Below are 26,418 nucleotides of genomic sequence, written 5' to 3'. Positions count from 1 at the left end.
TAGAGCGCTAGAGTGTATTTAAGCAGTAGTCTGAGTGAAACTATGTGAGTGAGAAAGATTTGGAACATGCAGCTATCTTGTGTAAAGTTGATGTAAGGTTTCCAAATGTTGTGTGTGGCAGTAGGTGTGTGTTATGAAATGACATGATTGAGACAGTAGGAAGAGATGTTGTGACAGCTGAGTGTGATACTGAGGAAGAGAAGAGGCTTTTGCCTGTGCTAGGCTTAGTCTTAATCTTAGGCTTAGACTGGCTGTGATTTGTGTCAGGTTTGCCAATGAGCTGAAGGGGTGCTAGTGACATGTACTTGTGTCAGTGTAGTTGTGGTTTTGGTGTGCTTGCTGACTTGTTATTAGAGTGACGTTTTAGATGTGCATTGGTGATGTAAGGGATAGGTTTATCGCCAGTTTTATCATGTTCTGTTGTGAATGAAAGAGAGTGGAGGAGAACTGCGTAAATGGAGAGCATAGTTTGTGACAAGTGGGTGCAGATATGAAGCGAAACTTGTGTAGGTGGCTGAGGGTATTAGCAGCTGATGTGAGACATGAGAGAGTGAGATTGCGAAAAAAATGTGGAACGCTTCACGATTTTGCGTGTCATCCTTGCGCAGGGGCCATGCTAATCTTCTCTGTATCGTTCCAATTTTAGTATATGTACCGCCGAAGCGAGTACATTCGAGGAGCCCTCAGAAACTGTATATATAGTTATGGCGTCGCGTCAAACATGGTTCGGCTTGGACGTAGCTTTACGCAGCTCTGGCGAGGAACACAAGGCCTGCCGAGTGCTAATCTGTCAATTAATTACTGCGAGGTGTCGTTATTAGTAAGTGGCAGCTCTGTCAACTGTATTATTTGGCAGTATTGGATGTAAAACTTAGATCGTAGAGTCGCTTGCTCTCGCAGCATCCACCCAGAGCAGCAGCAGCTTCACACAGCTGCCGCTAGGCGGCAGCAAGACGTGTTGGCACCTATTGACGCCATGTTCTTACATCCCGAATTTAGTGTCTTATAGGCATACCTATGAAGCACACTTCTCTAATGTGTGGGATAAATGACTCTGATTGGAGCTGGTAGCAGGTCTTCAAGACTCTCAAAACAAGTGAATATTTTTGCGAAACTGTCTTCACTGCTAACACAAATTTCATTACTCTTGCAGTGGTACTTTCTTATGATACTAATCGATTTAATGACAGAGTCGCATATGTAAGGCAACTTTTAACTCACACATCAAGTACACCACAAGAAGACACAGTCTGTGACCATGTAAATTATTGAGTAACTCCACAGACACCAAGCATGGTCCTATTCATCCAATGGCGCCAGATGACAATTGTGACTGCAAGAAGAGACACAGTAGCCTCACGAACCATTAGAAACAGCATTCATATTGCACACTTTGAAACACAGCAGTGTAGGTCATTACTAGGGCATGGATGGGTGAATGCGAGTTGTGTGAGGAATGATGGACATAGTTCCGTTTTCAGTACAATACCAGGTGATATATTTGTGTTGATCCAAGTTTACACAGGGCAGGTCTACTTGACAACAGTGAAACACTGTGATGGAGATGTGTGAATGAGCCTAAAATATTGAGGGGACTTGTGGTAGGAGAAACCAGGTTAGCATTGTGTTAGTAGCTATAGTTATGTTCCTGGGAAATGTCAATCAGATGTAATCCAGTTTGGTGAATGTTGTTATTGCAGGAAGAATTGCTAGTGCAAAACAAAGAGTGATAGATTTAGTATCTGAAAGCAGTTAACAACTGAGTAGCTATTGGTGTCATGTGAGACAAACTGGTTTGTGATGTTGTTGTCTATTCCAAAATCTTGAAGCTTGCTAGTGTTTTGTGTCTAGACTGGCTCTGTATCTGCTTGTGTGGTAGAGCTTCTGTGTATTTGACATAATGAATATTGCATGCAGAGATTGTCCAATCTTTCTCCTAGACACAGGATGAGAGGTGCATCAGCTGCAATTATGAACAGCATCGACTTGTATGACATTGATGGGATTCAAAGTGCTGTCACTGCAGGTGACACCTCACCAGATTCTTAACTGAAGCATATCTGCCTGTGTAATGAGCCACTGCCCTTCAGCTAAAAACCAACTATTACAGCAAATCTGTGGTGAAGCAGCATGTCATGTACAAATTTCACTGGTGTGACCCACAAAGTATTTTCCCACATGTCTGGCAATCAGCCACTACATATAGTTACCTAAATTAATTTCAAAGGTGTTAGTTAATGAATACCACAACACTGAAGTGTTTAGAAAGCAGACCAGTATGCTAATATTAACATACAGTGTTATATGTTAATATTAGCATACTGGTCTGCTTTCTAAACACTTCAATGTTGTGGTATTCATTGGCTGACACTTTTGAAATTAATTTAGGTAACTATATGTAGTGGCTGATTGCCAGACATGTGGGAAAATACTTTGTGGGTCACACCATCGAAATTTGTACATGACATGCTGATTCACCACAGATTTGCTGTAATAGTTGGTTTTTAGGTGACGGGCAGTGTCTTATTTCACAGGCAGATGTGCTTCAGTTAAGAATCTGATGAGGTGTCACCTGCAGTCTGTATTATGAGGGCTGCAGCTGGATAGCAAGGCCACTAGGAAAGTTACTTGAAACATAATGTTAAATGAACTTCCTGTAAAGGGGTAGCTTGCACACTTAATGATTAAAGAGACATCTTCCTTCACATGTTTATTTATGCTGCTGAAACAATTATGGCATCAGCTACAGCCATGAAGATGAATAGAGATAAATGTTGTGGGTCTGTGTGCAGACAGTATGTGATAGTGGCATACAGGCACCAGAAGCTTTGTAGGCGTTAGAGAAAAATAAATATTAGGTAATGCAAGCTAATGTTAGAGCGCTAGAGTGTATTTAAGCAGTAGTCTGAGTGAAACTATGTGAGTGAGAAAGATTTGGAACATGCAGCTATCTTGTGTAAAGTTGATGTAAGGTTTCCAAATGTTGTGTGTGGCAGTAGGTGTGTGTTATGAAATGACATGATTGAGACAGTAGGAAGAGATGTTGTGACAGCTGAGTGTGATACTGAGGAAGAGAAGAGGCTTTTGCCTGTGCTAGGCTTAGTCTTAATCTTAGGCTTAGACTGGCTGTGATTTGTGTCAGGTTTGCCAATGAGCTGAAGGGGTGCTAGTGACATGTACTTGTGTCAGTGTAGTTGTGGTTTTGGTGTGCTTGCTGACTTGTTATTAGAGTGACGTTTTAGATGTGCATTGGTGATGTAAGGGATAGGTTTATCGCCAGTTTTATCATGTTCTGTTGTGAATGAAAGAGAGTGGAGGAGAACTGCGTAAATGGAGAGCATAGTTTGTGACAAGTGGGTGCAGATATGAAGCGAAACTTGTGTAGGTGGCTGAGGGTATTAGCAGCTGATGTGAGACATGAGAGAGTGAGATTGCGAAAAAAATGTGGAACGCTTCACGATTTTGCGTGTCATCCTTGCGCAGGGGCCATGCTAATCTTCTCTGTATCGTTCCAATTTTAGTATATGTACCGCCGAAGCGAGTACATTCGAGGAGCCCTCTGAAATTGTATATATAGTTATGGCGTCGCGTCAAACATGGTTCGGCTTGGACGTAGCTTTACGCAGCTCTGGCGAGGAACACAAGGCCTGCCGAGTGCTAATCTGTCAATTAATTACTGCGAGGTGTCGTTATTAGTAAGTGGCAGCTCTGTCAACTGTATTATTTGGCAGTATTGGATGTAAAACTTAGATCGTAGAGTCGCTTGCTCTCGCAGCATCCACCCAGAGCAGCAGCAGCTTCACACAGCTGCCGCTAGGCGGCAGCAAGACGTGTTGGCACCTATTGACGCCATGTTCTTACATCCCGAATTTAGTGTCTTACAGGCATACCTATGAAGCACACTTCTCTAATGTGTGGGATAAATGACTCTGATTGGAGCTGGTAGCAGGTCTTCAAGACTCTCAAAACAAGTGAATATTTTTGCGAAACACAACTCTTGCAGTGGTACTTTCTTATGATACTAATCGATTTGATGACAGAGTCGCATATGTAAGGCAACTTTTAACTCACACATCAAGTACACCACAAGAAGACACAGTCTGTGACCATGTAAATTATTGAGTAACTCCACAGACACCAAGCATGGTCCTATTCATCCAATGGCGCCAGAAGACAATTGTGACTGCAACAAGAGACACAGTAGCCTCACGAACCATTAAAAACAGCATTCATATTGCACACTTTGAAACACAGCAGTGTAGGTCATTACTAGGGCATGGATGGGTGAATGCGAGTTGTGCGAGGAATGATGGACATAGTTCCGTTTTCAGTACAATACCAGGTGATATATTTGTGTTGATCCAAGTTTACACAGGGCAGGTCTACTTGACAACAGTGAAACACTGTGATGGAGATGTGTGAATGAGCCTAAAATATTGAGGGGACTTGTGGTAGGAGAAACCAGGTTAGCATTGTGTTAGTAGCTTTAGTTATGTTCCTGGGAAATGTCAATCAGATGTAATCCAGTTTGGTGAATGTTGTTATTGCAGGAAGAATTGCTAGTGCAAAACAAAGAGTGATAGATTTAGTATCTGAAAGCAGTTAACAACTGAGTAGCTATTGGTGTCATGTGAGACAAACTGGTTTGTGATGTTGTTGTCTATTCCAAAATCTTGAAGCTTGCTAGTGTTTTGTGTCTAGACTGGCTCTGTATCTGCTTATGTGGTAGAGCTTCTGTGTATGTGACATAATGAATATTGCATCCAGAGATTGTCCAATCTTTCTCCTAGACACAGGATGAGAGGTGCATCAGCTACAATTATGAACAGCATCGACTTGTATGACATTGACGGGATTCAAAGTGCTGTCACTGCAGGTGACACCTCACCAGATTCTTAACTGAAGCATATCTGCCTGTGTAATGAGCTACTGCCCTTCACCTAAAAACCAACTATTACAGCAAATCTGTGGTGAAGCAGCATGTCATGTACAAATTTCACTGGTGTGACCCACAAAGTATTTTCCCACATGTCTGGCAATCAGCCACTACATATAGTTACCTAAATTAATTTCAAAGGTGTCAGTTAATGAATACCACAACACTGAAGTGTTTAGAAAGCAGACCAGTATGCTAATATTAACATACAGTGTTATATGTTAATATTAGCATACTGGTCTGCTTTCTAAACACTTCAATGTTGTGGTATTCATTGGCTGACACTTTTGAAATTAATTTAGGTAACTATATGTAGTGGCTGATTGCCAGACATGTGGGAAAATACTTTGTGGGTCACACCATCGAAATTTGTACATGACATGCTGATTCACCACAGATTTGCTGTAATAGTTGGTTTTTAGGTGACGGGCAGTGTTTTATTTCACAGGCAGATGTGCTTCAATTAAGAATCTGATGAGGTGTCACCTGCAGTCTGTATTATGAGGGCTGCAGCTGGATAGCAAGGCCACTAGGAAAGTTACTTGAAACATAATGTTAAATGAACTTCCTGTAAAGGGGTAGCTTGCACACTTAATGATTAAAGAGACATCTTCCTTCACATGTTTATTTATGCTGCTGAAACAATTATGGCATCAGCTGCAGCCATGAAGATGAATAGAGATAAATGTTGTGGGTCTGTGTGCAGACAGTATGTGATAGTGGCATACAGGCACCAGAAGCTTTGTAGGCGTTAGAGAAAAATAAATATTAGGTAATGCAAGCTAATGTTAGAGCGCTAGAGTGTATTTAAGCAGTAGTCTGAGTGAAACTATGTGAGTGAGAAAGATTTGGAACATGCAGCTATCTTGTGTAAAGTTGATGTAAGGTTTCCAAATGTTGTGTGTGGCAGTAGGTGTGTGTTATGAAATGACGTGATTGAGACAGTAGGAAGAGATGTTGTGACAGCTGAGTGTGATACTGAGGAAGAGAAGAGGCTTTTGCCTGTGCTAGGCTTAGTCTTAATCTTAGGCTTAGACTGGCTGTGATTTGTGTCAGGTTTGCCAATGAGCTGAAATTGTGCTAGTGACATGTACTTGTGTCAGTGTAGTTGTGGTTTTGGTGTGCTTGCTGACTTGTTATTAGAGTGACGTTTTAGATGTGCATTGGTGATGTAAGGGATAGGTTTATCGCCAGTTTTATCATGTTCTGTTGTGAATGAAAGAGAGTGGAGGAGAACTGCGTAAATGGAGAGCATAGTTTGTGACAAGTGGGTGCAGATATGAAGCGAAACTTGTGTAGGTGGCTGAGGGTATTAGCAGCTGATGTGAGACATGAGAGAGTGAGATTGCGAAAAAAATGTGGAACGCTTCACGATTTTGCGTGTCATCCTTGCGCAGGGGCCATGCTAATCTTCTCTGTATCGTTCCAATTTTAGTATATGTACCGCCGAAGCGAGGACATTCGAGGAGCCCTCTGAAATTGTATATATAGTTATGGCGTCGCGTCAAACATGGTTCGGCTTGGACGTAGCTTTACGCAGCTCTGGCGAGGAACACAAGGCCTGCCGAGTGCTAATCTGTCAATTAATTACTGCGAGGTGTCGTTATTAGTAAGTGGCAGCTCTGTCAACTGTATTATTTGGCAGTATTGGATGTAAAACTTAGATCGTAGAGTCGCTCGCTCTCGCAGCATCCACCCAGAGCAGCAGCAGCTTCACACAGCTGCCGCTAGGCGGCAGCAAGACGTGTTGGCACCTATTGACGCCATGTTCTTACATCCCGAATTTAGTGTCTTACAGGCATACCTATGAAACACACTTCTCTAATGTGTGGGATAAATGACTCTGATTGGAGCTGGTAGCAGGTCTTCAAGACTCTCAAAACAAGTGAATATTTTTGCGAAACTGTCTTCACTGCTAACACAAATTTCATTACTCTTGCAGTGGTACTTTCTTATGATACTAATCGATTTAATGACAGAGTCGCATATGTAAGGCAACTTTTAACTCACACATCAAGTACACCACAAGAAGACACAGTCTGTGACCATGTAAATTATTGAGTAACTCCACAGACACCAAGCATGGTCCTATTCATCCAATGGCGCCAGATGACAATTGTGACTGCAAGAAGAGACACAGTAGCCTCACGAACCATTAGAAACAGCATTCATATTGCACACTTTGAAACACAGCAGTGTAGGTCATTACTAGGGCATGGATGGGTGAATGCGAGTTGTGTGAGGAATGATGGACATAGTTCCGTTTTCAGTACAATACCAGGTGATATATTTGTGTTGATCCAAGTTTACACAGGGCAGGTCTACTTGACAACAGTGAAACACTGTGATGGAGATGTGTGAATGAGCCTAAAATATTGAGGGGACTTGTGGTAGGAGAAACCAGGTTAGCATTGTGTTAGTAGCTATAGTTATGTTCCTGGGAAATGTCAATCAGATGTAATCCAGTTTGGTGAATGTTGTTATTGCAGGAAGAATTGCTAGTGCAAAACAAAGAGTGATAGATTTAGTATCTGAAAGCAGTTAACAACTGAGTAGCTATTGGTGTCATGTGAGACAAACTGGTTTGTGATGTTGTTGTCTATTCCAAAATCTTGAAGCTTGCTAGTGTTTTGTGTCTAGACTGGCTCTGTATCTGCTTGTGTGGTAGAGCTTCTGTGTATTTGACATAATGAATATTGCATGCAGAGATTGTCCAATCTTTCTCCTAGACACAGGATGAGAGGTGCATCAGCTGCAATTATGAACAGCATCGACTTGTATGACATTGATGGGATTCAAAGTGCTGTCACTGCAGGTGACACCTCACCAGATTCTTAACTGAAGCATATCTGCCTGTGTAATGAGCCACTGCCCTTCAGCTAAAAACCAACTATTACAGCAAATCTGTGGTGAAGCAGCATGTCATGTACAAATTTCACTGGTGTGACCCACAAAGTATTTTCCCACATGTCTGGCAATCAGCCACTACATATAGTTACCTAAATTAATTTCAAAGGTGTTAGTTAATGAATACCACAACACTGAAGTGTTTAGAAAGCAGACCAGTATGCTAATATTAACATACAGTGTTATATGTTAATATTAGCATACTGGTCTGCTTTCTAAACACTTCAATGTTGTGGTATTCATTGGCTGACACTTTTGAAATTAATTTAGGTAACTATATGTAGTGGCTGATTGCCAGACATGTGGGAAAATACTTTGTGGGTCACACCATCGAAATTTGTACATGACATGCTGATTCACCACAGATTTGCTGTAATAGTTGGTTTTTAGGTGACGGGCAGTGTCTTATTTCACAGGCAGATGTGCTTCAGTTAAGAATCTGATGAGGTGTCACCTGCAGTCTGTATTATGAGGGCTGCAGCTGGATAGCAAGGCCACTAGGAAAGTTACTTGAAACATAATGTTAAATGAACTTCCTGTAAAGGGGTAGCTTGCACACTTAATGATTAAAGAGACATCTTCCTTCACATGTTTATTTATGCTGCTGAAACAATTATGGCATCAGCTACAGCCATGAAGATGAATAGAGATAAATGTTGTGGGTCTGTGTGCAGACAGTATGTGATAGTGGCATACAGGCACCAGAAGCTTTGTAGGCGTTAGAGAAAAATAAATATTAGGTAATGCAAGCTAATGTTAGAGCGCTAGAGTGTATTTAAGCAGTAGTCTGAGTGAAACTATGTGAGTGAGAAAGATTTGGAACATGCAGCTATCTTGTGTAAAGTTGATGTAAGGTTTCCAAATGTTGTGTGTGGCAGTAGGTGTGTGTTATGAAATGACATGATTGAGACAGTAGGAAGAGATGTTGTGACAGCTGAGTGTGATACTGAGGAAGAGAAGAGGCTTTTGCCTGTGCTAGGCTTAGTCTTAATCTTAGGCTTAGACTGGCTGTGATTTGTGTCAGGTTTGCCAATGAGCTGAAGGGGTGCTAGTGACATGTACTTGTGTCAGTGTAGTTGTGGTTTTGGTGTGCTTGCTGACTTGTTATTAGAGTGACGTTTTAGATGTGCATTGGTGATGTAAGGGATAGGTTTATCGCCAGTTTTATCATGTTCTGTTGTGAATGAAAGAGAGTGGAGGAGAACTGCGTAAATGGAGAGCATAGTTTGTGACAAGTGGGTGCAGATATGAAGCGAAACTTGTGTAGGTGGCTGAGGGTATTAGCAGCTGATGTGAGACATGAGAGAGTGAGATTGCGAAAAAAATGTGGAACGCTTCACGATTTTGCGTGTCATCCTTGCGCAGGGGCCATGCTAATCTTCTCTGTATCGTTCCAATTTTAGTATATGTACCGCCGAAGCGAGTACATTCGAGGAGCCCTCAGAAACTGTATATATAGTTATGGCGTCGCGTCAAACATGGTTCGGCTTGGACGTAGCTTTACGCAGCTCTGGCGAGGAACACAAGGCCTGCCGAGTGCTAATCTGTCAATTAATTACTGCGAGGTGTCGTTATTAGTAAGTGGCAGCTCTGTCAACTGTATTATTTGGCAGTATTGGATGTAAAACTTAGATCGTAGAGTCGCTTGCTCTCGCAGCATCCACCCAGAGCAGCAGCAGCTTCACACAGCTGCCGCTAGGCGGCAGCAAGACGTGTTGGCACCTATTGACGCCATGTTCTTACATCCCGAATTTAGTGTCTTATAGGCATACCTATGAAACACACTTCTCTAATGTGTGGGATAAATGACTCTGATTGGAGCTGGTAGCAGGTCTTCAAGACTCTCAAAACAAGTGAATATTTTTGCGAAACTGTCTTCACTGCTAACACAAATTTCATTACTCTTGCAGTGGTACTTTCTTATGATACTAATCGATTTAATGACAGAGTCGCATATGTAAGGCAACTTTTAACTCACACATCAAGTACACCACAAGAAGACACAGTCTGTGACCATGTAAATTATTGAGTAACTCCACAGACACCAAGCATGGTCCTATTCATCCAATGGCGCCAGATGACAATTGTGACTGCAAGAAGAGACACAGTAGCCTCACGAACCATTAGAAACAGCATTCATATTGCACACTTTGAAACACAGCAGTGTAGGTCATTACTAGGGCATGGATGGGTGAATGCGAGTTGTGTGAGGAATGATGGACATAGTTCCGTTTTCAGTACAATACCAGGTGATATATTTGTGTTGATCCAAGTTTACACAGGGCAGGTCTACTTGACAACAGTGAAACACTGTGATGGAGATGTGTGAATGAGCCTAAAATATTGAGGGGACTTGTGGTAGGAGAAACCAGGTTAGCATTGTGTTAGTAGCTATAGTTATGTTCCTGGGAAATGTCAATCAGATGTAATCCAGTTTGGTGAATGTTGTTATTGCAGGAAGAATTGCTAGTGCAAAACAAAGAGTGATAGATTTAGTATCTGAAAGCAGTTAATAACTGAGTAGCTATTGGTGTCATGTGAGACAAACTGGTTTGTGATGTTGTTGTCTATTCCAAAATCTTGAAGCTTGCTAGTGTTTTGTGTCTAGACTGGCTCTGTATCTGCTTGTGTGGTAGAGCTTCTGTGTATTTGACATAATGAATATTGCATGCAGAGATTGTCCAATCTTTCTCCTAGACACAGGATGAGAGGTGCATCAGCTGCAATTATGAACAGCATCGACTTGTATGACATTGATGGGATTCAAAGTGCTGTCACTGCAGGTGACACCTCACCAGATTCTTAACTGAAGCATATCTGCCTGTGTAATGAGCCACTGCCCTTCAGCTAAAAACCAACTATTACAGCAAATCTGTGGTGAAGCAGCATGTCATGTACAAATTTCACTGGTGTGACCCACAAAGTATTTTCCCACATGTCTGGCAATCAGCCACTACATATAGTTACCTAAATTAATTTCAAAGGTGTTAGTTAATGAATACCACAACACTGAAGTGTTTAGAAAGCAGACCAGTATGCTAATATTAACATACAGTGTTATATGTTAATATTAGCATACTGGTCTGCTTTCTAAACACTTCAATGTTGTGGTATTCATTGGCTGACACTTTTGAAATTAATTTAGGTAACTATATGTAGTGGCTGATTGCCAGACATGTGGGAAAATACTTTGTGGGTCACACCATCGAAATTTGTACATGACATGCTGATTCACCACAGATTTGCTGTAATAGTTGGTTTTTAGGTGACGGGCAGTGTCTTATTTCACAGGCAGATGTGCTTCAGTTAAGAATCTGATGAGGTGTCACCTGCAGTCTGTATTATGAGGGCTGCAGCTGGATAGCAAGGCCACTAGGAAAGTTACTTGAAACATAATGTTAAATGAACTTCCTGTAAAGGGGTAGCTTGCACACTTAATGATTAAAGAGACATCTTCCTTCACATGTTTATTTATGCTGCTGAAACAATTATGGCATCAGCTACAGCCATGAAGATGAATAGAGATAAATGTTGTGGGTCTGTGTGCAGACAGTATGTGATAGTGGCATACAGGCACCAGAAGCTTTGTAGGCGTTAGAGAAAAATAAATATTAGGTAATGCAAGCTAATGTTAGAGCGCTAGAGTGTATTTAAGCAGTAGTCTGAGTGAAACTATGTGAGTGAGAAAGATTTGGAACATGCAGCTATCTTGTGTAAAGTTGATGTAAGGTTTCCAAATGTTGTGTGTGGCAGTAGGTGTGTGTTATGAAATGACATGATTGAGACAGTAGGAAGAGATGTTGTGACAGCTGAGTGTGATACTGAGGAAGAGAAGAGGCTTTTGCCTGTGCTAGGCTTAGTCTTAATCTTAGGCTTAGACTGGCTGTGATTTGTGTCAGGTTTGCCAATGAGCTGAAGGGGTGCTAGTGACATGTACTTGTGTCAGTGTAGTTGTGGTTTTGGTGTGCTTGCTGACTTGTTATTAGAGTGACGTTTTAGATGTGCATTGGTGATGTAAGGGATAGGTTTATCGCCAGTTTTATCATGTTCTGTTGTGAATGAAAGAGAGTGGAGGAGAACTGCGTAAATGGAGAGCATAGTTTGTGACAAGTGGGTGCAGATATGAAGCGAAACTTGTGTAGGTGGCTGAGGGTATTAGCAGCTGATGTGAGACATGAGAGAGTGAGATTGCGAAAAAAATGTGGAACGCTTCACGATTTTGCGTGTCATCCTTGCGCAGGGGCCATGCTAATCTTCTCTGTATCGTTCCAATTTTAGTATATGTACCGCCGAAGCGAGTACATTCGAGGAGCCCTCTGAAATTGTATATATAGTTATGGCGTCGCGTCAAACATGGTTCGGCTTGGACGTAGCTTTACGCAGCTCTGGCGAGGAACACAAGGCCTGCCGAGTGCTAATCTGTCAATTAATTACTGCGAGGTGTCGTTATTAGTAAGTGGCAGCTCTGTCAACTGTATTATTTGGCAGTATTGGATGTAAAACTTAGATCGTAGAGTCGCTTGCTCTCGCAGCATCCACCCAGAGCAGCAGCAGCTTCACACAGCTGCCGCTAGGCGGCAGCAAGACGTGTTGGCACCTATTGACGCCATGTTCTTACATCCCGAATTTAGTGTCTTACAGGCATACCTATGAAGCACACTTCTCTAATGTGTGGGATAAATGACTCTGATTGGAGCTGGTAGCAGGTCTTCAAGACTCTCAAAACAAGTGAATATTTTTGCGAAACTGTCTTCACTGCTAACACAAATTTCATTACTCTTGCAGTGGTACTTTCTTATGATACTAATCGATTTAATGACAGAGTCGCATATGTAAGGCAACTTTTAACTCACACATCAAGTACACCACAAGAAGACACAGTCTGTGACCATGTAAATTATTGAGTAACTCCACAGGCACCAAGCATGGTCCTATTCATCCAATGGCGCCAGATGACAATTGTGACTGCAAGAAGAGACACAGTAGCCTCACGAACCATTAGAAACAGCATTCATATTGCACACTTTGAAACACAGCAGTGTAGGTCATTACTAGGGCATGGATGGGTGAATGCGAGTTGTGTGAGGAATGATGGACATAGTTCCGTTTTCAGTACAATACCAGGTGATATATTTGTGTTGATCCAAGTTTACACAGGGCAGGTCTACTTGACAACAGTGAAACACTGTGATGGAGATGTGTGAATGAGCCTAAAATATTGAGGGGACTTGTGGTAGGAGAAACCAGGTTAGCATTGTGTTAGTAGCTATAGTTATGTTCCTGGGAAATGTCAATCAGATGTAATCCAGTTTGGTGAATGTTGTTATTGCAGGAAGAATTGCTAGTGCAAAACAAAGAGTGATAGATTTAGTATCTGAAAGCAGTTAACAACTGAGTAGCTATTGGTGTCATGTGAGACAAACTGGTTTGTGATGTTGTTGTCTATTCCAAAATCTTGAAGCTTGCTAGTGTTTTGTGTCTAGACTGGCTCTGTATCTGCTTGTGTGGTAGAGCTTCTGTGTATGTGACATAATGAATATTGCATGCAGAGATTGTCCAATCTTTCTCCTAGACACAGGATGAGAGGTGCATCAGCTGCAATTATGAACAGCATCGACTTGTATGACATTGATGGGATTCAAAGTGCTGTCACTGCAGGTGACACCTCACCAGATTCTTAACTGAAGCATATCTGCCTGTGTAATGAGCCACTGCCCTTCACCTAAAAACCAACTATTACAGCAAATCTGTGGTGAAGCAGCATGTCATGTACAAATTTCACTGGTGTGACCCACAAAGTATTTTCCCACATGTCTGGCAATCAGCCACTACATATAGTTACCTAAATTAATTTCAAAGGTGTTAGTTAATGAATACCACAACACTGAAGTCTTTAGAAAGCAGACCAGTATGCTAATGTTAACATACAGTGTTATATGTTAATATTAGCATACTGGTCTGCTTTCTAAACACTTCAATGTTGTGGTATTCATTGGCTGACACTTTTGAAATTAATTTAGGTAACTATATGTAGTGGCTGATTGCCAGACATGTGGGAAAATACTTTGTGGGTCACACCATCGAAATTTGTACATGACATGCTGATTCACCACAGATTTGCTGTAATAGTTGGTTTTTAGGTGACGGGCAGTGTCTTATTTCACAGGCAGATGTGCTTCAGTTAAGAATCTGATGAGGTGTCACCTGCAGTCTGTATTATGAGGGCTGCAGCTGGATAGCAAGGCCACTAGGAAAGTTACTTGAAACATAATGTTAAATGAACTTCCTGTAAAGGGGTAGCTTGCACACTTAATGATTAAAGAGACATCTTCCTTCACATGTTTATTTATGCTGCTGAAACAATTATGGCATCAGCTACAGCCATGAAGATGAATAGAGATAAATGTTGTGGGTCTGTGTGCAGACAGTATGTGATAGTGGCATACAGGCACCAGAAGCTTTGTAGGCGTTAGAGAAAAATAAATATTAGGTAATGCAAGCTAATGTTAGAGCGCTAGAGTGTATTTAAGCAGTAGTCTGAGTGAAACTATGTGAGTGAGAAAGATTTGGAACATGCAGCTATCTTGTGTAAAGTTGATGTAAGGTTTCCAAATGTTGTGTGTGGCAGTAGGTGTGTGTTATGAAATGACATGATTGAGACAGTAGGAAGAGATGTTGTGACAGCTGAGTGTGATACTGAGGAAGAGAAGAGGCTTTTGCCTGTGCTAGGCTTAGTCTTAATCTTAGGCTTAGACTGGCTGTGATTTGTGTCAGGTTTGCCAATGAGCTGAAGGGGTGCTAGTGACATGTACTTGTGTCAGTGTAGTTGTGGTTTTGGTGTGCTTGCTGACTTGTTATTAGAGTGACGTTTTAGATGTGCATTGGTGATGTAAGGGATAGGTTTATCGCCAGTTTTATCATGTTCTGTTGTGAATGAAAGAGAGTGGAGGAGAACTGCGTAAATGGAGAGCATAGTTTGTGACAAGTGGGTGCAGATATGAAGCGAAACTTGTGTAGGTGGCTGAGGGTATTAGCAGCTGATGTGAGACATGAGAGAGTGAGATTGCGAAAAAAATGTGGAACGCTTCACGATTTTGCGTGTCATCCTTGTGCAGGGGCCATGCTAATCTTCTCTGTATCGTTCCAATTTTAGTATATGTACCGCCGAAGCGAGTACATTCGAGGAGCCCTCTGAAACTGTATATATAGTTATGGCGTCGCGTCAAACATGGTTCGGCTTGGACGTAGCTTTACGCAGCTCTGGCGAGGAACACAAGGCCTGCCGAGTGCTAATCTGTCAACTAATTACTGCGAGGTGTCGTTATTAGTAAGTGGCAGCTCTGTCAACTGTATTATTTGGCAGTATTGGATGTAAAACTTAGATCGTAGAGTCGCTTGCTCTCGCAGCATCCACCCAGAGCAGCAGCAGCTTCACACAGCTGCCGCTAGGCGGCAGCAAGACGTGTTGGCACCTATTGACGCCATGTTCTTACATCCCGAATTTAGTGTCTTACAGGCATACCTATGAAACACACTTCTCTAATGTGTGGGATAAATGACTCTGATTGGAGCTGGTAGCAGGTCTTCAAGACTCTCAAAACAAGTGAATATTTTTGCGAAACTGTCTTCACTGCTAACACAAATTTCATTACTCTTGCAGTGGTACTTTCTTATGATACTAATCGATTTAATGACAGAGTCGCATATGTAAGGCAACTTTTAACTCACACATCAAGTACACCACAAGAAGACACAGTCTGTGACCATGTAAATTATTGAGTAACTCCACAGACACCAAGCATGGTCCTATTCATCCAATGGCGCCAGAAGACAATTGTGACTGCAACAAGAGACACAGTAGCCTCACGAACCATTAAAAACAGCATTCATATTGCACACTTTGAAACACAGCAGTGTAGGTCATTACTAGGGCATGGATGGGTGAATGCGAGTTGTGTGAGGAATGATGGACATAGTTCCGTTTTCAGTACAATACCAGGTGATATATTTGTGTTGATCCAAGTTTACACAGGGCAGGTCTACTTGACAACAGTGAAACACTGTGATGGAGATGTGTGAATGAGCCTAAAATATTGAGGGGACTTGTGGTAGGAGAAACCAGGTTAGCATTGTGTTAGTAGCTATAGTTATGTTCCTGGGAAATGTCAATCAGATGTAATCCAGTTTGGTGAATGTTGTTATTGCAGGAAGAATTGCTAGTGCAAAACAAAGTGTGATAGATTTAGTATCTGAAAGCAGTTAACAACTGAGTAGCTATTGGTGTCATGTGAGACAAACTGGTTTGTGATGTTGTTGTCTATTCCAAAATCTTGAAGCTTGCTAGTGTTTTGTGTCTAGACTGGCTCTGTATCTGCTTGTGTGGTAGAGCTTCTGTGTATGTGACATAATGAATATTGCATGCAGAGATTGTCCAATCTTTCTCCTAGACACAGGATGAGAGGTGCATCAGCTGCAATTATGAACAGCATCGACTTGTATGACATTGATGGGATTCAAAGTGCTGTCACTGCAGGTGACACCTCACCAGATTCTTAACTGAAGCATATCTGCCTGTGTAATGAGCCACTGCCCTTCACCTAAAAACCAACTATTACAGCAAATCTGTGGTGAAGCAGCATGTCATGTACAAATTTCACTGGTGTGACCCACAAAGTATTTTCCCACATGTCTGGCAATCAGCCACTACATATAGTTACCTAAATTAATTTCAAAGGTGTTAGTTAATGAATACCACAACACTGAAGTCTTTAGAAAGCAGACCAGTATGCTAATATTAACATACAGTGTTATATGTTAATATTAGCATACTGGTCTGCTTTCTAAACACTTCAATGTTGTGGTATTCATTGGCTGACACTTTTGAAATTAATTTAGGTAACTATATGTAGTGGCTGATTGCCAGACATGTGGGAAAATACTTTGTGGGTCACACCATCGAAATTTGTACATGACATGCTGATTCACCACAGATTTGCTGTAATAGTTGGTTTTTAGGTGACGGGCAGTGTCTTATTTCACAGGCAGATGTGCTTCAGTTAAGAATCTGATGAGGTGTCACCTGCAGTCTGTATTATGAGGGCTGCAGCTGGATAGCAAGGCCACTAGGAAAGTTACTTGAAACATAATGTTAAATGAACTTCCTGTAAAGGGGTAGCTTGCACACTTAATGATTAAAGAGACATCTTCCTTCACATGTTTATTTATGCTGCTGAAACAATTATGGCATCAGCTACAGCCATGAAGATGAATAGAGATAAATGTTGTGGGTCTGTGTGCAGACAGTATGTGATAGTGGCATACAGGCACCAGAAGCTTTGTAGGCGTTAGAGAAAAATAAATATTAGGTAATGCAAGCTAATGTTAGAGCGCTAGAGTGTATTTAAGCAGTAGTCTGAGTGAAACTATGTGAGTGAGAAAGATTTGGAACATGCAGCTATCTTGTGTAAAGTTGATGTAAGGTTTCCAAATGTTGTGTGTGGCAGTAGGTGTGTGTTATGAAATGACATGATTGAGACAGTAGGAAGAGATGTTGTGACAGCTGAGTGTGATACTGAGGAAGAGAAGAGGCTTTTGCCTGTGCTAGGCTTAGTCTTAATCTTAGGCTTAGACTGGCTGTGATTTGTGTCAGGTTTGCCAATGAGCTGAAGGGGTGCTAGTGACATGTACTTGTGTCAGTGTAGTTGTGGTTTTGGTGTGCTTGCTGACTTGTTATTAGAGTGACGTTTTAGATGTGCATTGGTGATGTAAGGGATAGGTTTATCGCCAGTTTTATCATGTTCTGTTGTGAATGAAAGAGAGTGGAGGAGAACTGCGTAAATGGAGAGCATAGTTTGTGACAAGTGGGTGCAGATATGAAGCGAAACTTGTGTAGGTGGCTGAGGGTATTAGCAGCTGATGTGAGACATGAGAGAGTGAGATTGCGAAAAAAATGTGGAACGCTTCACGATTTTGCGTGTCATCCTTGCGCAGGGGCCATGCTAATCTTCTCTGTATCGTTCCAATTTTAGTATATGTACCGCCGAAGCGAGTACATTCGAGGAGCCCTCTGAAATTGTATATATAGTTATGGCGTCGCGTCAAACATGGTTCGGCTTGGACGTAGCTTTACGCAGCTCTGGCGAGGAACACAAGGCCTGCCGAGTGCTAATCTGTCAATTAATTACTGCGAGGTGTCGTTATTAGTAAGTGGCAGCTCTGTCAACTGTATTATTTGGCAGTATTGGATGTAAAACTTAGATCGTAGAGTCGCTTGCTCTCGCAGCATCCACCCAGAGCAGCAGCAGCTTCACACAGCTGCCGCTAGGCGGCAGCAAGACGTGTTGGCACCTATTGACGCCATGTTCTTACATCCCGAATTTAGTGTCTTACAGGCATACCTATGAAACACACTTCTCTAATGTGTGGGATAAATGACTCTGATTGGAGCTGGTAGCAGGTCTTCAAGACTCTCAAAACAAGTGAATATTTTTGCGAAACTGTCTTCACTGCTAACACAAATTTCATTACTCTTGCAGTGGTACTTTCTTATGATACTAATCGATTTAATGACAGAGTCGCATATGTAAGGCAACTTTTAACTCACACATCAAGTACACCACAAGAAGACACAGTCTGTGACCATGTAAATTATTGAGTAACTCCACAGACACCAAGCATGGTCCTATTCATCCAATAGCGCCAGAAGACAATTGTGACTGCAACAAGAGACACAGTAGCCTCACGAACCATTAAAAACAGCATTCATATTGCACACTTTGAAACACAGCAGTGTAGGTCATTACTAGGGCATGGATGGGTAAATGCGAGTTGTGTGAGGAATGATGGACATAGTTCCGTTTTCAGTACAATACCAGGTGATATATTTGTGTTGATCCAAGTTTACACAGGGCAGGTCTACTTGACAACAGTGAAACACTGTGATGGAGATGTGTGAATGAGCCTAAAATATTGAGGGGACTTGTGGTAGGAGAAACCAGGTTAGCATTGTGTTAGTAGCTATAGTTATGTTCCTGGGAAATGTCAATCAGATGTAATCCAGTTTGGTGAATGTTGTTATTGCAGGAAGAATTGCTAGTGCAAAACAAAGAGTGATAGATTTAGTATCTGAAAGCAGTTAACAACTGAGTAGCTATTGGTGTCATGTGAGACAAACTGGTTTGTGATGTTGTTGTCTATTCCAAAATCTTGAAGCTTGCTAGTGTTTTGTGTCTAGACTGGCTCTGTATCTGCTTATGTGGTAGAGCTTCTGTGTATGTGACATAATGAATATTGCATGCAGAGATTGTCCAATCTTTCTCCTAGACACAGGATGAGAGGTGCATCAGCTGCAATTATGAACAGCATCGACTTGTATGACATTGATAGGATTCAAAGTGCTGTCACTGCAGGTGACACCTCACCAGATTCTTAACTGAAGCATATCTGCCTGTGTAATGAGCCACTGCCCTTCACCTAAAAACCAACTATTACAGCAACTCTGTGGTGAAGCAGCATGTCATGTACAAATTTCACTGGTGTGACCCACAAAGTATTTTCCCACATGTCTGGCAATCAGCCACTACATATAGTTACCTAAATTAATTTCAAAGGTGTCAGTTAATGAATACCACAACACTGAAGTGTTTAGAAAGCAGACCAGTATGCTAATATTAACATACAGTGTTATATGTTAATATTAGCATACTGGTCTGCTTTCTAAACACTTCAATGTTGTGGTATTCATTGGCTGACACTTTTGAAATTAATTTAGGTAACTATATGTAGTGACTGATTGCCAGACATGTGGGAAAATACTTTGTGGGTCACACCATCGAAATTTGTACATGACATGCTGATTCACCACAGATTTGCTGTAATAGTTGGTTTTTAGGTGACGGGCAGTGTCTTATTTCACAGGCAGATGTGCTTCAGTTAAGAATCTGATGAGGTGTCACCTGCAGTCTGTATTATGAGGGCTGCAGCTGGATAGCAAGGCCACTAGGAAAGTTACTTGAAACATAATGTTAAATGAACTTCCTGTAAAGGGGTAGCTTGCACACTTAATGATTAAAGAGACATCTTCCTTCACATGTTTATTTATGCTGCTGAAACAATTATGGCATCAGCTACAGCCATGAAGATGAATAGAGATAAATGTTGTGGGTCTGTGTGCAGACAGTATGTGATAGTGGCATACAGGCACCAGAAGCTTTGTAGGCGTTAGAGAAAAATAAATATTAGGTAATGCAAGCTAATGTTAGAGCACTAGAGTGTATTTAAGCAGTAGTCTGAGTGAAACTATGTGAGTGAGAAAGATTTGGAACATGCAGCTATCTTGTGTAAAGTTGATGTAAGGTTTCCAAATGTTGTGTGTGGCAGTAGGTGTGTGTTATGAAATGACATGATTGAGACAGTAGGAAGAGATGTTGTGACAGCTGAGTGTGATACTGAGGAAGAGAAGAGGCTTTTGCCTGTGCTAGGCTTAGTCTTAATCTTAGGCTTAGACTGGCTGTGATTTGTGTCAGGTTTGCCAATGAGCTGAAGGGGTGCTAGTGACATGTACTTGTGTCAGTGTAGTTGTGGTTTTGGTGTGCTTGCTGACTTGTTATTAGAGTGACGTTTTAGATGTGCATTGGTGATGTAAGGGATAGGTTTATCGCCAGTTTTATCATGTTCTGTTTTGAATGAAAGAGAGTGGAGGAGAACTGCGTGAATGGAGAGCATAGTTTGTGACAAGTGGGTGCAGATATGAAGCGAAACTTGTGTAGGTGGCTGAGGGTATTAGCAGCTGATGTGAGACATGAGAGAGTGAGATTGCGAAATAAATGTGGAACGCTTCACGATTTTGCGTGTCATCCTTGCGCAGGGGCCATGCTAATCTTCTCTGTATCGTTCCAATTTTAGTATATGTACCGCCGAAGCGAGTACATTCGAGGAGCCCTCTGAAATTGTATATATAGTTATGGCGTCGCGTCAAACATGGTTCGGCTTGGACGTAGCTTTACGCAGCTCTGGCGAGGAACACAAGGCCTGCCGAGTGCTAATCTGTCAATTAATTACTGCGAGGTGTCGTTATTAGTAAGTGGCAGCTCTGTCAACTGTATTATTTGGCAGTATTGGATGTAAAACTTAGATCGTAGAGTCGCTTGCTCTCGCAGCATCCACCCAGAGCAGCAGCAGCTTCACACAGCTGCCGCTAGGCGGCAGCAAGACGTGTTGGCACCTATTGACGCCATGTTCTTACATCCCGAATTTAGTGTCTTACAGGCATACCTATGAAACACACTTCTCTAATGTGTGGGATAAATGACTCTGATTGGAGCTGGTAGCAGGTCTTCAAGACTCTCAAAACAAGTGAATATTTTTGCGAAACTGTCTTCACTGCTAACACAAATTTCATTACTCTTGCAGTGGTACTTTCTTATGATACTAATCGATTTAATGACAGAGTCGCATATGTAAGGCAACTTTTAACTCACACATCAAGTACACCACAAGAAGACACAGTCTGTGACCATGTAAATTATTGAGTAACTCCACAGACACCAAGCATGCTCTTATTCATCCAATGGCGCCAGATGACAATTGTGACTGCAACAAGAGACACAGTAGCCTCACGAACCATTAAAAACAGCATTCATATTGCACACTTTGAAACACAGCAGTGTAGGTCATTACTAGGGCATGGATGGGTGAATGCGAGTTGTGTGAGGAATGATGGACATAGTTCCGTTTTCAGTACAATACCAGGTGATATATTTGTGTTGATCCAAGTTTACACAGGGCAGGTCTACTTGACAACAGTGAAACACTGTGATGGAGATGTGTGAATGAGCCTAAAATATTGAGGGGACTTGTGGTAGGAGAAACCAGGTTAGCATTGTGTTAGTAGCTATAGTTATGTTTCTGGGAAATGTCAATCAGATGTAATCCAGTTTGGTGAATGTTGTTATTGCAGGAAGAATTGCTAGTGCAAAACAAAGAGTGATAGATTTAGTATCTGAAAGCAGTTAACAACTGAGTAGCTATTGGTGTCATGTGAGACAAACTGGTTTGTGATGTTGTTGTCTATTCCAAAATCTTGAAGCTTGCTAGTGTTTTGTGTCTAGACTGGCTCTGTATCTGCTTATGTGGTAGAGCTTCTGTGTATGTGACATAATGAATATTGCATGCAGAGATTGTCCAATCTTTCTCCTAGACACAGGATGAGAGGTGCATCAGCTGCAATTATGAACAGCATCGACTTGTATGACATTGATGGGATTCAAAGTGCTGTCACTGCAGGTGACACCTCACCAGATTCTTAACTGAAGCATATCTGCCTGTGTAATGAGCCACTGCCCTTCACCTAAAAACCAACTATTACAGCAAATCTGTGGTGAAGCAGCATGTCATGTACAAATTTCACTGGTGTGACCCACAAAGTATTTTCCCACATGTCTGGCAATCAGCCACTACATATAGTTACCTAAATTAATTTCAAAGGTGTCAGTTAATGAATACCACAACACTGAAGTGAAGTGTTTAGAAAGCAGACCAGTATACTAATATTAACATACAGTGTTATATGTTAATATTAGCATACTGGTCTGCTTTCTGAACACTTCAATGTTGTGGTATTCATTGGCTGACACTTTTGAAATTAATTTAGGTAACTATATGTAGTGGCTGATTGCCAGACATGTGGGAAAATACTTTGTGGGTCACACCATCGAAATTTGTACATGACATGCTGATTCACCACAGATTTGCTGTAATAGTTGGTTTTTAGGTGACGGGCAGTGTCTTATTTCACAGGCAGATGTGCTTCAGTTAAGAATCTGATGAGGTGTCACCTGCAGTCTGAATTATGGGGGCTGCAGCTGGATAGCAAGGCCACTAGGAAAGTTACTTGAAACATAATGTTAAATGAACTTCCTGTAAAGGGGTAGCTTGCACACTTAATGATTAAAGAGACATCTTCCTTCACATGTTTATTTATGCTGCTGAAACAATTATGGCATCAGCTACAGCCATGAAGATGAATAGAGATAAATGTTGTGGGTCTGTGTGCAGACAGTATGTGATAGTGGCATACAGGCACCAGAAGCTTTGTAGGCGTTAGAGAAAAATAAATATTAGGTAATGCAAGCTAATGTTAGAGCACTAGAGTGTATTTAAGCAGTAGTCTGAGTGAAACTATGTGAGTGAGAAAGATTTGGAACATGCAGCTATCTTGTGTAAAGTTGATGTAAGGTTTCCAAATGTTGTGTGTGGCAGTAGGTGTGTGTTATGAAATGACATGATTGAGACAGTAGGAAGAGATGTTGTGACAGCTGAGTGTGATACTGAGGAAGAGAAGAGGCTTTTGCCTGTGCTAGGCTTAGTCTTAATCTTAGGCTTAGACTGGCTGTGATTTGTGTCAGGTTTGCCAATGAGCTGAAGGGGTGCTAGTGACATGTACTTGTGTCAGTGTAGTTGTGGTTTTGGTGTGCTTGCTGACTTGTTATTAGAGTGACGTTTTAGATGTGCATTGGTGATGTAAGTGATAGGTTTATCGCCAGTTTTATCATGTTCTGTTTTGAATGAAAGAGAGTGGAGGAGAACTGCGTGAATGGAGAGCATAGTTTGTGACAAGTGGGTGCAGATATGAAGCGAAACTTGTGTAGGTGGCTGAGGGTATTAGCAGCTGATGTGAGACATGAGAGAGTGAGATTGCGAAAAAAATGTGGAACGCTTCACGATTTTGCGTGTCATCCTTGCGCAGGGGCCATGCTAATCTTCTCTGTATCGTTCCAATTTTAGTATATGTACCGCCGAAGCGAGTACATTCGAGGAGCCCTCTGAAATTGTATATATAGTTATGGCGTCGCGTCAAACATGGTTCGGCTTGGACGTAGCTTTACGCAGCTCTGGCGAGGAACACAAGGCCTGCCGAGTGCTAATCTGTCAATTAATTACTGCGAGGTGTCGTTATTAGTAAGTGGCAGCTCTGTCAACTGTATTATTTGGCAGTATTGGATGTAAAACTTAGATCGTAGAGTCGCTTGCTCTCGCAGCATCCACCCAGAGCAGCAGCAGCTTCACACAGCTGCCGCTAGGCGGCAGCAAGACGTGTTGGCACCTATTGACGCCATGTTCTTACATCCCGAATTTAGTGTCTTACAGGCATACCTATGAAACACACTTCTCTAATGTGTGGGATAAATGACTCTGATTGGAGCTGGTAGCAGGTCTTCAAGACTCTCAAAACAAGTGAATATTTTTGCGAAACTGTCTTCACTGCTAACACAAATTTCATTACTCTTGCAGTGGTACTTTCTTATGATACTAATCGATTTAATGACAGAGTCGCATATGTAAGGCAACTTTTAACTCACACATCAAGTACACCACAAGAAGACACAGTCTGTGACCATGTAAATTATTGAGTAACTCCACAGACACCAAGCATGGTCCTATTCATCCAATGGCGCCAGAAGACAATTGTGACTGCAACAAGAGACACAGTAGCCTCACGAACCATTAAAAACAGCATTCATATTGCACACTTTGAAACACAGCAGTGTAGGTCATTACTAGGGCATGGATGGGTAAATGCGAGTTGTGTGAGGAATGATGGACATAGTTCCGTTTTCAGTACAATACCAGGTGATATATTTGTGTTGATCCAAGTTTACACAGGGCAGGTCTACTTGACAACAGTGAAACACTGTGATGGAGATGTGTGAATGAGCCTAAAATATTGAGGGGACTTGTGGTAGGAGAAACCAGGTTAGCATTGTGTTAGTAGCTATAGTTATGTTCCTGGGAAATGTCAATCAGATGTAATCCAGTTTGGTGAATGTTGTTATTGCAGGAAGAATTGCTAGTGCAAAACAAAGAGTGATAGATTTAGTATCTGAAAGCAGTTAACAACTGAGTAGCTATTGGTGTCATGTGAGACAAACTGGTTTGTGATGTTGTTGTCTATTCCAAAATCTTGAAGCTTGCTAGTGTTTTGTGTCTAGACTGGCTCTGTATCTGCTTATGTGGTAGAGCTTCTGTGTATGTGACATAATGAATATTGCATGCAGAGATTGTCCAATCTTTCTCCTAGACACAGGATGAGAGGTGCATCAGCTGCAATTATGAACAGCATCGACTTGTATGACATTGATGGGATTCAAAGTGCTGTCACTGCAGGTGACACCTCACCAGATTCTTAACTGAAGCATATCTGCCTGTGTAATGAGCCACTGCCCTTCACCTAAAAACCAACTATTACAGCAACTCTGTGGTGAAGCAGCATGTCATGTACAAATTTCACTGGTGTGACCCACAAAGTATTTTCCCACATGTCTGGCAATCAGCCACTACATATAGTTACCTAAATTAATTTCAAAGGTGTCAGTTAATGAATACCACAACACTGAAGTGTTTAGAAAGCAGACCAGTATGCTAATATTAACATACAGTGTTATATGTTAATATTAGCATACTGGTCTGCTTTCTAAACACTTCAATGTTGTGGTATTCATTGGCTGACACTTTTGAAATTAATTTAGGTAACTATATGTAGTGGCTGATTGCCAGACATGTGGGAAAATACTTTGTGGGTCACACCATCGAAATTTGTACATGACATGCTGATTCACCACAGATTTGCTGTAATAGTTGGTTTTTAGGTGACGGGCAGTGTCTTATTTCACAGGCAGATGTGCTTCAGTTAAGAATCTGATGAGGTGTCACCTGCAGTCTGTATTATGAGGGCTGCAGCTGGATAGCAAGGCCACTAGGAAAGTTACTTGAAACATAATGTTAAATGAACTTCCTGTAAAGGGGTAGCTTGCACACTTAATGATTAAAGAGACATCTTCCTTCACATGTTTATTTATGCTGCTGAAACAATTATGGCATCAGCTACAGCCATGAAGATGAATAGAGATAAATGTTGTGGGTCTGTGTGCAGACAGTATGTGATAGTGGCATACAGGCACCAGAAGCTTTGTAGGCGTTAGAGAAAAATAAATATTAGGTAATGCAAGCTAATGTTAGAGCGCTAGAGTGTATTTAAGCAGTAGTCTGAGTGAAACTATGTGAGTGAGAAAGATTTGGAACATGCAGCTATCTTGTGTAAAGTTGATGTAAGGTTTCCAAATGTTGTGTGTGGCAGTAGGTGTGTGTTATGAAATGACATGATTGAGACAGTAGGAAGAGATGTTGTGACAGCTGAGTGTGATACTGAGGAAGAGAAGAGGCTTTTGCCTGTGCTAGGCTTAGTCTTAATCTTAGGCTTAGACTGGCTGTGATTTGTGTCAGGTTTGCCAATGAGCTGAAGGGGTGCTAGTGACATGTACTTGTGTCAGTGTAGTTGTGGTTTTGGTGTGCTTGCTGACTTGTTATTAGAGTGACGTTTTAGATGTGCATTGGTGATGTAAGGGATAGGTTTATCGCCAGTTTTATCATGTTCTGTTTTGAATGAAAGAGAGTGGAGGAGAACTGCGTGAATGGAGAGCATAGTTTGTGACAAGTGGGTGCAGATATGAAGCGAAACTTGTGTAGGTGGCTGAGGGTATTAGCAGCTGATGTGAGACATGAGAGAGTGAGATTGCGAA

At 41.6% G+C, this 26,418-nt stretch overlaps 9 non-coding genes across 9 annotated transcripts; all 9 read right to left on the bottom strand.

Moving 5' to 3' along the window:
* Positions 1 to 563: 563 nt before the first annotated feature.
* On the bottom strand, positions 564 to 670 carry LOC126093428 (U6 spliceosomal RNA). Its single transcript, XR_007521586.1, has one exon. It is a non-coding gene; the product is annotated as a U6 spliceosomal RNA (small nuclear RNA).
* Positions 671 to 3,438: 2,768 nt separating this feature from the next.
* Positions 3,439 to 3,545, bottom strand: LOC126093426 (U6 spliceosomal RNA). Its single transcript, XR_007521585.1, has one exon. It is a non-coding gene; the product is annotated as a U6 spliceosomal RNA (small nuclear RNA).
* Positions 3,546 to 6,288: 2,743 nt separating this feature from the next.
* LOC126093487 (U6 spliceosomal RNA) lies at positions 6,289 to 6,395 on the bottom strand. Its single transcript, XR_007521637.1, has one exon. It is a non-coding gene; the product is annotated as a U6 spliceosomal RNA (small nuclear RNA).
* A 2,768-nt stretch (positions 6,396 to 9,163) lies between these two features.
* On the bottom strand, positions 9,164 to 9,270 carry LOC126093425 (U6 spliceosomal RNA). The gene has a single exon (XR_007521584.1). It is a non-coding gene; the product is annotated as a U6 spliceosomal RNA (small nuclear RNA).
* Positions 9,271 to 12,038: 2,768 nt separating this feature from the next.
* Positions 12,039 to 12,145, bottom strand: LOC126093424 (U6 spliceosomal RNA). The gene has a single exon (XR_007521583.1). It is a non-coding gene; the product is annotated as a U6 spliceosomal RNA (small nuclear RNA).
* Positions 12,146 to 14,913: 2,768 nt separating this feature from the next.
* Positions 14,914 to 15,020, bottom strand: LOC126093338 (U6 spliceosomal RNA). Its single transcript, XR_007521509.1, has one exon. It is a non-coding gene; the product is annotated as a U6 spliceosomal RNA (small nuclear RNA).
* Positions 15,021 to 17,788: 2,768 nt separating this feature from the next.
* LOC126093422 (U6 spliceosomal RNA) lies at positions 17,789 to 17,895 on the bottom strand. The gene has a single exon (XR_007521581.1). It is a non-coding gene; the product is annotated as a U6 spliceosomal RNA (small nuclear RNA).
* A 2,768-nt stretch (positions 17,896 to 20,663) lies between these two features.
* On the bottom strand, positions 20,664 to 20,770 carry LOC126093472 (U6 spliceosomal RNA). Its single transcript, XR_007521625.1, has one exon. It is a non-coding gene; the product is annotated as a U6 spliceosomal RNA (small nuclear RNA).
* Positions 20,771 to 23,543: 2,773 nt separating this feature from the next.
* Positions 23,544 to 23,650, bottom strand: LOC126093421 (U6 spliceosomal RNA). Its single transcript, XR_007521580.1, has one exon. It is a non-coding gene; the product is annotated as a U6 spliceosomal RNA (small nuclear RNA).
* Positions 23,651 to 26,418: the final 2,768 nt, after the last annotated feature.

This window comes from Schistocerca cancellata, chromosome 7, assembly GCF_023864275.1.
Source record: "Schistocerca cancellata isolate TAMUIC-IGC-003103 chromosome 7, iqSchCanc2.1, whole genome shotgun sequence".
Lineage (NCBI taxonomy): Eukaryota > Metazoa > Arthropoda > Insecta > Orthoptera > Acrididae > Schistocerca > Schistocerca cancellata.
This window is presented reverse-complemented; position numbering and strand designations above follow the sequence as displayed.